The 13918-nt window shown below is 42.6% G+C and overlaps 1 pseudogene across 4 annotated transcripts in view; it reads left to right on the top strand.

Moving 5' to 3' along the window:
- LOC116531085 overlaps positions 1-13918 on the top strand; it is a 68878-nt pseudogene that overhangs the window by 38197 nt on the left and 16763 nt on the right. For 3 of the 4 annotated variants that reach the window (XR_004260258.1, XR_004260256.1, XR_004260259.1), the window contains exon 3: positions 12148-12432. The exons of the other annotated variant lie outside the window; for it this stretch is intronic. The product of XR_004260258.1 is annotated as a 60S ribosomal protein L37 pseudogene, transcript variant X3 (transcript). The remainder of the gene's footprint in view (positions 1-12147; positions 12433-13918) is intronic. 4 annotated transcript variants of the gene reach the window in all.

Here is a 13918-nt window from a genome sequence, read left to right as displayed (position 1 = left end):
AGGGATCTTGTCTCTTATTGCTGCTGTCAGTACTTTGGAGCCTCAGTGAGAGAACTCCCTATGAAACCATGGAACTAAAGTTGCCCTCTCAGATTTTAACCCTGAGATCAATACACAGTGGGTCAAAGTATAGTTATTCAAAGTCTTAGTAAAGAGGTAAAGTGGCTCCCTGATGGGCAAGATTATGCTGTAACTTTAAAATAGAAAATTAATCCAGGCATGGTGGCTCATGCCTGTACAGCTAGTGCTCGACTTACGACCACAATTGGGTCCGACAGACAGGTCGTAACACGATTTGGTCGTAAGTTGAGTAGGCTATATGTACATTACTGTGAAATGATGTTATAAAAATCTTTAAGTCATATTTTATCATAATTTTCTTTCATTATTGTTATATATCATAATTTTCTTTGTTCATTTTATGCCATTTGTATCATCTCTACACCATTTTGTTTCTTATTTTTACATTCGTCAGGTTTAAGTAAAACACTGCATTACCAGTAGTAAAAGTTGACCTGAATGCTTATTATGAAAGCATTCTTGTCAAATCTCATTTTTAAAAAGCCACCTTAAGTTGTGGTAAAGGCGCAGCCTTGTGTAAAACTGTGGAATATTCACAGATCACTGAACCACGGTGGTCTATGGTTTGAAGTGAAAATTCATGGCACATGATGAGTTTTGAAAAGCAGAAAAGTATGAACTATGTTAAGTCTTAGGGTTAAAAAGGACTAGTTGCCAGGTATTTATTTATTATCATTGTAAATAGAAAAGTAAATCATCACAATTTTATGTGACTTTCCATGGGATACAAATATGTAGCATTCATCATAAAAGATGTCATCTGGATATCTTGTTCAAATATAATTTAAACTTAGTATGTTCTAATATTGTTAAAGATATAGGGATATAAACCGCTCACATTTTAGTAAGAAAGGCAAGAAAATGACTAATAATGATATGATATAGCATATATGTTTATTTTCCTGCACTGTCATATGCCCAGCTGGGCAACGTTGCACTGCCAGACGCGGAGCAGTCGTGGCGGAGCAGTCGTGGCTAGCGATTGTGGTTGTAAAGTCGAATGGTCGTAAATTGCATAGGTCATAAATCTATCAATACCTGTAATCCCAGCACTTTGGGAGGCTGAGGCAGGCAGATCCCCTGAGGTTAGGAATTCGAGACCACCCTGGTTAACATGGTGAAACACTGTCTCTACTAAAAATACAAAAGTAGTCAGGCATGGTGGCACACTCTTGTAGCCCCAGCTACTTGGGAGGCTGAGGTGAAGAATAGCTTGAATCCGGGAGGCGGAGGTTGCAGTAAGCCGGGATCATGCCACTGCACTCCAGCCTGGGTGACAGAATGAGACTCCATCTCAAAAAAAAAAGAAAAGAAAATTAAGCTAAATTCAACAAAGAACATACCAGTCAGAAGAAGGGCTAGTTTGCCTTAAAAGTTTTTAGGAAGAAGGCCGGGTGTGGTGGCTCATGCCTGCAATCCCAACACTTTGGGAGGCCGAGGCAGGCAGATCAACTGAGGTCAGGAGTTAGACCTGCCTGACCAACATGGAGAAACGCTGTCTCTACTAAAAATACAAAATTAGCCAGGCGTGGTGGCACATGCCTGTAATCCCAGGAGGCTGAGGCAGGAGAATCACTTGAACCGGGGAGGCAGAGATTGTGGTGAGCCGAAATTGTGCCATTGCACCCCAGGCTACAGTGAGCCGAGATCACACCTTTGCCACTGCACTTTATCCTGGGCAACAAGAGTGAAACTCTGCCTCAAAAAAAAAAAAAGTTTAGCAAGATAAAGTGTCTCAGAGGCAAATCTGGTGGTGTTTATCTAAGTGTTTGTAGGTAAGAGGTTGCACTAGTCTGTCCTATTCTGGAAGTAGCTGCTTTGGAGTTGAATGGGTTTGAGTCTATCATGGCCTGTAAATATTTATTAAATAGGCTGGGCATGGTAACTCATGCCTGTAATCCCAGCACTTTGGGAGGCCAAGGTGGGTGGATTACTTGAGGTCAGGAGTTCAAGACCAGCCTAGTCAACATGGTGAAACCCCATCTCTACCAAAAAAAAAAAAAAAAATCACAGAAATTAACAAGGCATGGTGGTGAGCACCTGTAGTCCCATCTGTTTGGGAGGCTGAGGCAGGAGAATTGCTTGAACCCTGGGGGTGGAGGCTGCAGTGAGCCAAGATCGCACCACTGCATTCCAGCCTGTCTCAAAAAAAAAAAAAAAAAAAGGGTTATTAAATAAAACAAACTCCCTTGTTTCTGAAGGTATATTCTGTAAGCAACCTACTGTTACCATTTGACTTCCCAAATGCTGCTCACAGGACATGAATGTTTTGACCCTCGGCCATTATATTTTTCTATTTCTATTCAAAATGATATGAATAAACTGGTATTCTGGTTTTGAATACCAGCCTCTGGAAGCTTGAGTCTGCTTTGGGAGATAAATTCATAATCTGTTGGATTTCTAAGCCAATATATCTGTGGACCAGAACCTCACCCTGAGTGAATCACCAAGGTAAGACCATGCCACAGAGGAATTTTTGGGGTCCATAAAAACTCCGACTGGCAGGGTGTCTGTATGCTTCCTACCGAGACTTCTAAAGTTATCAGGCCTCGTGAAGATTATATCTGTAATTGAGGAATAGGAGGATAAAATTATGGTTGAGATTTTGGTTTGGAATCAGAGAGACTAGGTGTACATCCTTCCATTTTTACCTTAAACAATTGTTCAATCTTTCTGTGCCTTAATATTTTCATCTGTGAATTGAGATAACAAAAATGTCTACTTCTTAGAATTATTAGAGAAAAAAATGAAAGAGCATGTTAAGTATTTCATGTAGTGCCTAACATAAATAGATGCTCAATAACCACTAATTTCTCCATGAGTAGAAAATCTCAAACTGGCTAGGTGCAGTGGCTCACGCCTGTAATCCCAGTACTTTGGGAGGCTGAGGCGGGAGGATCACAAGGTCAAGAGATCGAGACCATCCTGGCCAACATGATGAAACCCCATGTCTACTAAAAATATAAAAACTAGCTGGTCGTGGTGGCAGACACCTATAATCCCAGCTACTTGGGAGGCTGAGGCAGAAGAATCACTTGAACCCAGGAGGTGGAGATTGCAGTGAGCCACTGGGCATTCCACCACTGGAATGCCCACGGCATTCCAGTCTGGGTGACAGAGTGAGACTCTGTCTCAAAAAACAAAAAAAAGAAACTATTTTTTCCTCTTCTCTCACACAACAATCAACACAGAAGACTTCTGTGACCAATTTGTGGGGGTTTTCCCCGTAGACCCGATGCAGCAGACACCAGCTAAATGTGGATGTCCTCTAATTTAATTTAGTTCTGACACTACCTGAGATAGCCTCAGAAACCACAGGTTGAGGACTGCCTTTCGGATTTAAACCTCAGTCCCTAAGACTGCCCCAACTTCTGACACCAGTTGCAAGTTACAGGTTGTTTTACCTCTGCTTCTGACTGACCAACTATAAATCACAGATTCCATGAACACCTCCTTGAGTTCAATTAGTTTGCTCGAACAGCTCACAGAACTCAGGGAAACATTTACTTAAACTTACTTGTTTATTATAAAGGATATTATAGGCCAGGTGCAGTGGCTGAAGCCTATAATCCCAGCACTTTGGGAGGCCGAGGCAGGTGGATCACTTGAGGCCATGGTGAAATCCCATCTCTACTAAAAATACAACAATTGGCCAGGTGTGGTGGCACCTGCCTATAGTCCCAGCTAGTCGGGAGGCTGAGGCAGGAGAATCACTTGAACCTGGAAGGCAGAGGTTGCAGTGAGCTGAAATTGTGCCACTGCACTCCAGCCCGGGTGACAGAGTGAGACTGTTGTGTTAAAAAAAAAAAAAATTATTACAAAAGATACAGATGAAGAGATGCATGGGGGGGGAAAAGGAGAGGATACAGACATGGAACTTGCATGCCCTCCCCAGGCTTGCCACCCTCTGAGAACTTTCATATGTTCAGCTATCTGGAAGTTCTCAGAAATCAGTTTTGAGTTTTGTTTGTTTTTTGAGATGAAGTCTCGCTCTGTCACCCAGGCTGGCACAATCTCGGCTCACTGCAACCTCCACCTCCCGAGTTCAAGCAGTTCTCTGCCTCAGTCTCCCAAGTAGCTGGGATTACAGATGCCCGCTACCATGCCCAGCTAAGTTTTGTATTTTTAGTAGAGACGGGGTTTCACTATGTTGGCCAGACTGGTCTTGAACTCCTCACCTCGTGATCCACCCACCTCAACCTCCCAAAGTGCTAGGATTACAAGCATGAGCCACCTCGCCCGGCCTGATAGATTTATTTGAATATTTAATGTGTAATCACATGGGGAAATAATTCAGTTTATTCTGTATTGTAGCAAGGGATAGGATAAGAAAAGTGGGTATTGATATAGATTTTAGATCAGAATACAAAAGAACTGTGTAATGGTGACCAAAAACTAAAAGTCACATGAGGTTTCAGAAAAAAGAGATTCCTTATCACCTGAGGCATTCCTGCAGAAATAGAAACAAAAAGAAAGACAAAATAACTTCTTTTTCTCCAACTTATTCTTCCTCCCCAAGAGACAACTTAAGCCATGATGGAGCTGATGGCTGGTAGAACCTGTCAGATTCTATTTATCATCATTACCATCATCTGGAAGCAACCTTGAAGTACTCATAAGCGCTGTGAAGCTAGGGTGACTAATTTTCCCAGTTTGCCCAGGACAGAGGGATTTCCTGGTGTGGGGGATTTTTTTTTTTTTTTTTTTAAAGTTTTTGCATTAGGAATGTCCCAGCAAACCGAGAAGAGTTGATTACCTCTGAGCTGAGGGAGTTTTAAATAAAATGAATCCATTAAGACATGGTTGAGACAAACATAAAAGATATGTAGACAATCAAACCTTATTATTATTATTATTATTATTATTTTGAGACAGAGTTCTGCTCTTGTCACCCAGGCTGGAGTGTAATGGCATGATCTCGGCTCACCACAACCTCTGCCTCTCAGGTTCAAACGATTCTCCTTTCTCAGTCTCCTGAGTAGCTGGGATTACAGGCATGCACCACCACACCTGGCTAATTTTTGTATGTATTTTTAGTAGAGACGGGGTTTCTCCATGTTGGTCAGGCTAGTGTTGAACTCGTGACCTCAGGTGATCTGCCCATCTTGGCTTCCCAAAGTGCTGGGATTACAGGCATGAACCACCGTGCCCGGCCAACCTTCTTTGTTTTTTTTTTAAGTTGGTTTTTGAGACAGGGTCTTGCTCTGCTGCCCAGGCTGGAGTGCAGTGGGGTAATCTCAGCTCACTACAGTCTCTGCCTCCCAGGTTCAAGCAATTCTTGTGTCTCAGCCTCCCGAGTAGCTGGGATTACAGGCGCACGCCATCACACCCAGTTAATTTTTGTATTTTTAGTAAAGATGGGGTTTCACCATTTTGGCCAGGCTGGTTTCAAACTCCTGACCTCAAGTGATCCACCGCCTTGGCTTCCTAAAGTGCTGGGATTACAGGCATGAGCCACCACACCCAGCCTGTCAAACCTTCTTTGAACAAACATATGAATAAATGAAGGCACTAAGTTTTCTTTCCCATGTGAGTGAAATTTCTAGATATTTGAAGCTTACTCTTTAAATGCCAACAAATGTATACATACTAAATTTAAAATGTCCTAAGACATATTAAGTATAGTTCCCTATGCTGTTTATCAAGGAATATGAAAAATAGATTTGCCTTTTTTTTGAGATGGAGCTTTTTTGAGATGTCACCCAGCTGGAGTGCAGTGTCGTAATCTCGGCTCACTGCAATCTCTGCCTCCTGGGTTCAAGCAATTCTGCAGCCTCCAGAGTAGCTGGGATTACAGGTGCTTGCCACCACGTCCAGCTAATTTTTGTATTTTTAGTACAGACAGGGTTTTGTCATGTTGGCCAGGCTGCTGTCGAACTTCTGACCTCAGGTATCTACCCACCTCAGCCTCCCAAAGTGCTGGCATTACAGGCGTGAGCCACCACACCTGGCGATTTGCCTTTTTGATAATATATCAGGAAGTAATGATAATTGGAATTTAGGGCAATAAAGCAAAATAATTCAGTTTTGAAATATGACAGAGCTTGTTTTGAGCTGGCTCTGTCAATTACTATACGTGTGGCCTTTGGCAAGTTACTTTACCTGGGTCTTGGTTTTCTGAACTGTAAATTGGGAATAATATTTGCACTGTTACATAGGATAGTGCCTAGTAGACCATAATAAGCACCCAGTAAATAATAAATGGTAGGAATTTTGTCATTGTTGTTAATAACCTCCAGAATTATTGTCTGGGCTGAATAGCTGCAGTCTTGACCTCCTAGGCTCAAGCAGCGATCAATCCTTCCACCTCAGCTTCCCACTTAGGTAGGACTATTGGCAAATGTCACTATGTCCAGCTAATTTATTTTTTAGTTTTTGAGAGATAGGGTCTTACTGTGTTACACAGGCTGGTCTCAAACACCTGGGCTCAAAAAAGCCGCCTGCTTTGGCCTCCCAAAGTGCTGGGATTATAAGTGTGAGCCATTGTGCCCTGCCACCTGTGCTTTTTAATGGCTCGTTTGTATCTAGGCCCTAGACTGTTCCAAATACTTGGGAGTTCTGGAAACATTACTTACCTCTAAATGTGGTATTATAGAAATTGATTAATCTTGGCCGGGCGTGGTGGCTCACGCCTGTAATCCAAGCACTTTGGAGGCCAAGGCGGGCGGATCATCTGAGGTCAGGAGTTTAAGACTAGCCTGACCAACATGGTGAAACCCCATCTTAAAAAAATATATAAAAATTAAAAATAAATAAATAAATAAGAAATTGATTAATCTGACATTTTTACTGGGAGTTTCAAGTTAAAATGTTCATTTTCAAACATCATTTTGCAAAGGCTCTTCTCTTTGTTCTACAACTGATTTTGTCCAAAAATTTCTTATTCTTCTCTTAATGTTCGTCAAATACTGAAGGACCACTTGGACACCAAACTTTGCTTTCTCAAGGAAGCCTAGGAGAAGAAAATTCCTAAAGCACAAGAATGAGACTTATAAGACAGTAATTGCTTTTCCCCTTTAACATTACCCTTGATCTTATACTGAAAAAGCAGTAGGTAAAGAGGCATGCATGATCCTCAAGGGGAAGGTGCTGTGTGAATAAAGGAACGTGAAGGCATATTTGACATGGCTTGCTGACTTTCCCTACCCGACTCTCTCCTCCACTTACATGCAGAACTAGCAATGTCACGTTAAATCTGTTGGTCACCATCCAATCAACTACACTCCTCACTTAAGGACTGGACACAGAGTCCCCATTAAAGTCACTCTTTTAAATCCATAGTACTCCCCTAAGGTGTTCCCTGAGAGAAAGTAAATGCTTCAGAAAAACAGATAAAGTCAAGAATACTGACATCATTCATGTGCCTATTTGAAAGTTGTGGAAAAATCTCATCAGTCCAAAGTAAACCTATTTGAAAGTGACCACTGAGAGTTGGCCTCCTGTCTAAAGGTTTAGCTGTAAGTAAACAATCTAAAAAAAAAAAAAAAAAAATTAAAGACCTTGTTTTTGTTTTTGATCAGACTGTTCAAAGAAAGTCTTTTGTGGGTGAAAGTTCACTAGGCTGAAATAATAGAAACATTCGAGAGTGGAATATGACCTTTACCCTTAAAGCAGGGTGCCTTAGTTTATTTTTGCTAGCCTCCTTCATGGGAGAACGTGGACACCGCTTGTTTCACTTCTCAGAATATTTTGCAAGTTGATAGTTCATATGAGGAGAACCAAGCAGAAGATAATATGTTAAGCAGTTGGGCATCTATCTAGGTCTAGGAAAACTGGGAACAAATTTCCTAAGGGATGGTCTTCAGTTGGCAAATAACCTCCCAAGTCATTTATAATGTTTAAAAAGCAAAAAGAGGCCAGGCGTGATGGCTCACGCCTATAATCCCAGCACTCTGGGAGGCCACGGTGGGCAGATCACAAGGTCAGGAGCTCGAGACCAGCCTGGCCAACATAGTGAAACTCCATCTCTACTAAAAATACAAAAATTAGGCCAGGCGCAGTGGCTCACGCTTGTAATCCCAGAAGTTTGGGAGGCCGAGGTGGGCAGATCACTTGAGGTCAGGAGTTTGAGATCAGCCTAGCCAACATGGTGAAACCTCATCTCTACTAAAAATGCAAAAAATTAGCCAGACATAGTGGCGGGTGCTTCTAATCCCAGAAGAATCGTTTGAACCCGGAGGCGGAGGTTACAGTGAGCTGAGATCACGCCATTGCGCTCTAGCCTGGTTGACAAAAGTGAAACTTCATCTCAAAAAACAAACAAAAAAAACAAAGATTAGCTGAGTGTGGTAGCACGCACCTATAGTCCCAGCTACTCGGTAGGCTGAGGCAGAACAATTGCTTGAACCCAGAGGCAGAGGTTGCAGTGAGCTGAGACCACGCCATTGCACTCCAGCTGGACACAGTCACTCATGCCTGTAATCCCAGAACTTTGGGAAGCTGAGGCAGGCGGATCACCTGAGGTTAGGAGTTCAAGACTATCCTGGCCAACATGGTGAAACCCCATCTCTACTAAAAATACAAAATTAACTGGGCGCGGTGGCAGGCCCCTGTAATCCCAGCTACTTGGGAGGCTGAAGCAGGAGAATCACTTGAACCCAGGAGGCGGAGGTTGCAGTGAGCTGAGATGGCGCCATTGCACTCTAGCCTGGTTGACAAGGGTGAGACTTCATCTCAAAAAAAAAAGCAAAAGGAGGCCAGGTGCGGTGGCTTACACCTATAATCCCAGCACTTTGGGAGGCCAAGGTGGGTGGATCACCTGAGGTCAGGAGTTTGAGACTAGCCAGACCAACATGGTGAAACCCCATCTCTACTAAAAATACAAAATTAGCTGGGTGTGGTGGCATGTACCTGTAATCCCAGATACTCAGGAGACTGAAGCAGGAGAATCGCTTGAACCCAGGAGGTGGAGGTTGCAGTGAGTCAAAGTCGCACCTTTGCACTCCAACCTGGGCAACAAAAGCAAAGCTCTGTCTCAAAAAAACATAATAAAAAATAATAAAATAAAAAGCAAAAGGAAAAAAGTAGGAGGAATTTTCCCACTCCCATAGCTCTGTATGCATCTTGCTACACAGATTGCTATAAAAACCACCCAGATCTGAAAAAGAGAGGATAGCTATTCTGACCTATACCCTGATTTAAACCTTACTTTTGAACTTTATTCAAGAGATAGAAACATGAACTTAATCTTTCATTAATGAACCTCTAAATTAAGAGAGGTCAAAACTACAATTTCAAGAGTGTAAAGGTAATTATTAATATGTGCCCATGAGTTTGCCATGTGTTTTGGTTGGGACAATAGTATGTCCTAAATTATCTGGAAAAGTCCAGATTTTATATTTTATCTCATAAGTCTTTTATTCCTCAGATCATAAAGTTCAGACATTTTTCAATTGGAAACTATGATTATTTTAATTATAGTTTATAAGCTCTACTAGCAATAATGATAAACATGGCCAGACACGATGGCTCATGCCTGTAATCTCAGCACTTTGGGAGGCCAAGGCGGGGTGGGGGGGAGGTCACCTGAGGTCAGGAGTTCAAGACCAGCCTGGCCAACATGGTGAAACCTCATCTCTACTAAAAATACAAGAATCAACCAGGTGTGGTGCCATGCACCTGTAATCCCAGCTACTCTGGAGGCTGAGGCAGGAGAATCACTTGAATCTGGAAGGAGTAGGTTGCAGTGAGCTGAGATCATGCCACCACTGCACTCCAGCCTGGGTGACAGAGCGAGACTCTATCTCAGAAAAAAAATAAAAAATAACAATAATGATAAACAAAGCTGTTTTGGGCTAAGAAAAGGCTGTTGAAGAACAAATAGTCATCTTGCATCCCTTGTAACATTTACCAGCATAATGACAGTCATACCCCATACGTGGTTTTAATGCACACTAAAAGAATAGGGCTTATCATGATTACTGCTAGAATTAGTCTCTCTCCTTACTCTAGTCTAGTTGGAAAAAAAAGCAGGGGTATTGGCTTATGTCCCTTCTGAGTTATCTATCACCCTACTTGGAAATTGCATGCTGTTCCCAGGTGCCCAACACATCATATGCTGTCACCCAATCATCTGCTCCATCATGGGTCCCCCCTCACTTAATTGCAGATCACTGCCCCAGACTCATGGACACACTTCTTTTGTAGGATATTGTTCCCTGTGATGGGTGTAGCATACGAGTAAATGTGAGGAAAGGCACATTTTTCTTTTTTAAAAAATTTATTTATTTTTAATTTTTTTAGAGGTGGGATTTCACCATATTGGCCAGGCTGGTCTCAAACTCCTGACCTTGTGATCCACCGGCCTTGGCCTCCCAAAGTGCTGGGATTACAGGGATGAGCCACCATGCCCAGCTGAAAGGCACATTTTTCTTTACTTCTTTATCCCCTTATTCTCCTCAGCTCCACCATACAAGATAGTAGTATAAGTCTAATAGACTTAGTGAGTGGGCGAAGTAACTTAAATAAATCACACTGTAGGAAGAAGGGAAAATTAAACAACACAAAATCTGCTATATTTGCACAATTTTAGTGCATTTGATAGGTAGGAGCTCTATTTAAGCTCTCTTCCTAGAAGTCTCATCAATACTTTCACTTAATCTTATTCATTGGGAACTTAGACTCATGGCCACACAGGCGCACTGCTTTAAGAATGAAGTCTGTCAGTTACCTTGGGAAAAAAAAAAAAAAAAAAAGAATGAAGTCTGGCCGCGCCTGTAATCCCAGCACTTTGGGAAGCTGAGGTAGGTGGATCATGAGGTCAGGAAATCGAGATCATCCTGGCTAACAACGTGAAAATCCATCTCTATTAAAAATACAAAAAATTAGCCAGGTGTGGTGGCACCTGCCTGTAATTCCAGCCACTCGGGAGGCTGAGGCAGGAGAATCATTTGAACCCAGGAGGCAGAAGTTGCAGTGAGCCAAGATTGCACAACTGCACTTCAGCTCGGGTGATGGAGTGAGACTCAATCTCAAAAAAAAAGAATGAAATTTGTATTCCACTCCCAGATTTCTCATGTCACTGTGGTTTTAGCATAGTGAACTTTTGTTTTAAGACAGTCTCACTATGTTGCCCAGGCTGGAATGCAATGGCACAATCTCGGCTCTCTATAACCTTAGCCTCCCAAGTTCAAGCAATTCTCCTGCCTCAGCCTCCCGAGTAGCTGACATTACAGGTGCCCACCACCATACCCTGCTAATTTTTTGTATTTTTTTTTTCTTTTTTTTTTTTTAAAGATAGGGTTTCACCATGATGGCCAGGCTGGTCTTGAACTCCAGACCTCAGGTGATCCACCCACCTCAGCCTCCCAAAATGCTAGGATTACAGGTGTGAGCCACAGCGCCCGGCCCAATTTTTTGTATTTTTAGTAGAGACAGGGTTTCACTATGTTGGCCAGGCTGGTCTTGAACTCCTGACCTCATGATCCACCTGCCTTGGCCTACCAAAGTGCTGAGATTACGGTGTGAGCCACCAAGCTGGCTAACTTTTACCCCAAAAGACTCTACAAGGGAGGCCAGCAAAATGAGTTCCTTGCTTTGCATCTACTACCATAAGAGGAAGTCAAGTGTTGGGAAACAAAATGAGATTAGTCATACTGATTGATCAAGTTATATATTTTTTTTGAGACAGAGTTTCGCTCTTATTACCCAGGCTGGAGTGCAATAGCACGATCTCGGCTCACCGCAACCTCCGCCTCCTGGGTTCAGGCAATTCTCCTGCCTCAGCCTCCTGAGTAGCTGGGACTACAGGCACACGCCACCATGCCCAGCTAATTTTTTGTATTTTTAGTAGAGACGGGGTTTCACCATGTTGACCAGGATGGTCTCGATCTCTTGACCTCGTGATCCACCCGCCTCGGCCTCCCAAAGTGCTGGGATTACAGGTGTGAGCCACCGCGCCCGGCCAAGTTATGTTTTTTTTTTGTACATCCAAGTTTTAGTGTATCAATGGCCATCTTGCTAAATGACCTTTCTGATTGCCCCAGGAAACCTAACAAGATATTACTCCCTTCCCATGGGGTTGCCTTGTAGAAAACCTAATTTATATTCTTTTTACCCTACCCAGAGGTCTGACAGCCCTGCCATTTCCTAACTTCTGCTTTGTGGCCATCCTCCTACCTTTGGAAGCTCCAGTCATGACCCACAGTGTTGGTCACATCCTGGGAACTCTCTCTTTCTTCTCCCAGTGGTTCATTCTCCAAGTCTGAGTTATTCAGTCAAAAAAAAAAAAAAAAAAAAAAAACCCAAATGCTTCAGACAACTCTTGCAAACTAGTCCTGGCTTTTGGTGTTCCAGGCCACAGAAGAGCACTGATAGTACATGGGTCCTCCAAGTGTTTGTTTCCTCACCACTGTGAGTGGCAAATATGCCTCTTTATCCTTAAAATTGTCCAGCCAGTAACTGCTGGAACACACCGACCTAGATGCACACATACAAACACACCTTTCAAGGGCAAATGTCAGTTCACAAAGACAATTGTAAAATCTAAACTAAAGCTCACAAATGAGAGCTGCCTTTGACGTGAATTCAGCCCACAGAATCTACTCCACCCTATTATATCTAATTGCTTCACCCATTTATAGTAATGGCCTGTCCTCTGAAATCATTGGAGTTTAAGATTCCTGAATCTTGCCGGGCGCGGTGGCTCACGCCTGTAATCCCAGCACTTTGGGAGGCCGAGGCCGGTGGGTCACGAGGTCAAGAGATCGAGACCATCCTGGTCAACATGGTGAAACCCCGTCTCTACTAAAACTACAAAAAAACATTAGCTGGGCATGGTGGCACGTGCCTGTAATCCCAGCTACTCAGGAGGCTGAGGCAGGAGAATTGCCTGAACCTAGGAGGCGGAGGTTGCGGTGAGCCGAGATCGTGCCATTGCACTCCAGCCTGGGTAACGAGTGAAACTCTGTCTCAAAAAAAAAAAAAAAGATTACTGAATCTAAACCTGTAAATAGGAAAATAGACTTTTTCCTAATGCCCTATAGTATATACACATATTTCCTTTTTCTCCTGCTTTTATTTTTATTTGTTTGAGATACAGTCTTGCTCTGTTGCCCAAAGAGAGAGTTCCCAGGATGTGACCAACACTGTGGGTCATGACTGGAGCTTCCAAAGGTAGGAGGATGGCCACAAAGCAGAAGTTAGGAAATGGCAGGGCTGTCAGACCTCTGGCATGATCTCAGCTCACTGCAGCCTCCACCTCCTGGGGTCAGCCGGCTCTCCTGCCTCAGCCTCCCAAATAGCTGGGACCACAGGAGTGTGCCACCATACCTGGCTAGTTTTTTGTATTTTTAGTAGAGATGAGATTTCATCATGTTGATCAGTTCTTAGCAAAACTTATCCCCTTCCCCAGCCTTTGAACTACCAGAGGTGGAGAGGAGGTTTGATTCTTCAGGCCACATATTAGTATTAATCATTTTCCACATGCATCCTTAACAGTTACACTTCCTGCCACTGTTTGGAATATTGATAATTGGGCAATAATTCCTTCAGGATTTAGTTTAATAAATTTTTATTTTCTTCTGTTATACCACCAGACATTTTCATTTGTTCAACAAATATTTATTGAGCGCCTACTATGTTGTCAGGTGTATATTACAGAGTAGAGCTATAAACAAAACAAAGCTACTTTCCTCATTAAACTTTATTATTTTGGTAAAGGAAGCAATTTCAGTATCCAGAATAGACAGCCTATTTTCAATGTCTGTAATGCTGAAGATTGAATATACTCTGGCTTTAATTCAGAATTATCTGTCTTGCATGTAATCTCTCAGGTACATCTTTTATGAAATCAAAAGCTTTTTATCTCAACTCAAATGAAGTAATTGTACATTATTAA

Source organism: Sapajus apella, unplaced genomic scaffold, assembly GCF_009761245.1.
Source record: "Sapajus apella isolate SASKATOON/1434 unplaced genomic scaffold, GSC_monkey_1.0 scaffold69, whole genome shotgun sequence".
Taxonomy (NCBI): domain Eukaryota; kingdom Metazoa; phylum Chordata; class Mammalia; order Primates; family Cebidae; genus Sapajus; species Sapajus apella.
The sequence above is the reverse complement of the archived record's forward strand: the minus strand, read 5'-3'. Positions and strand labels throughout refer to the sequence as shown.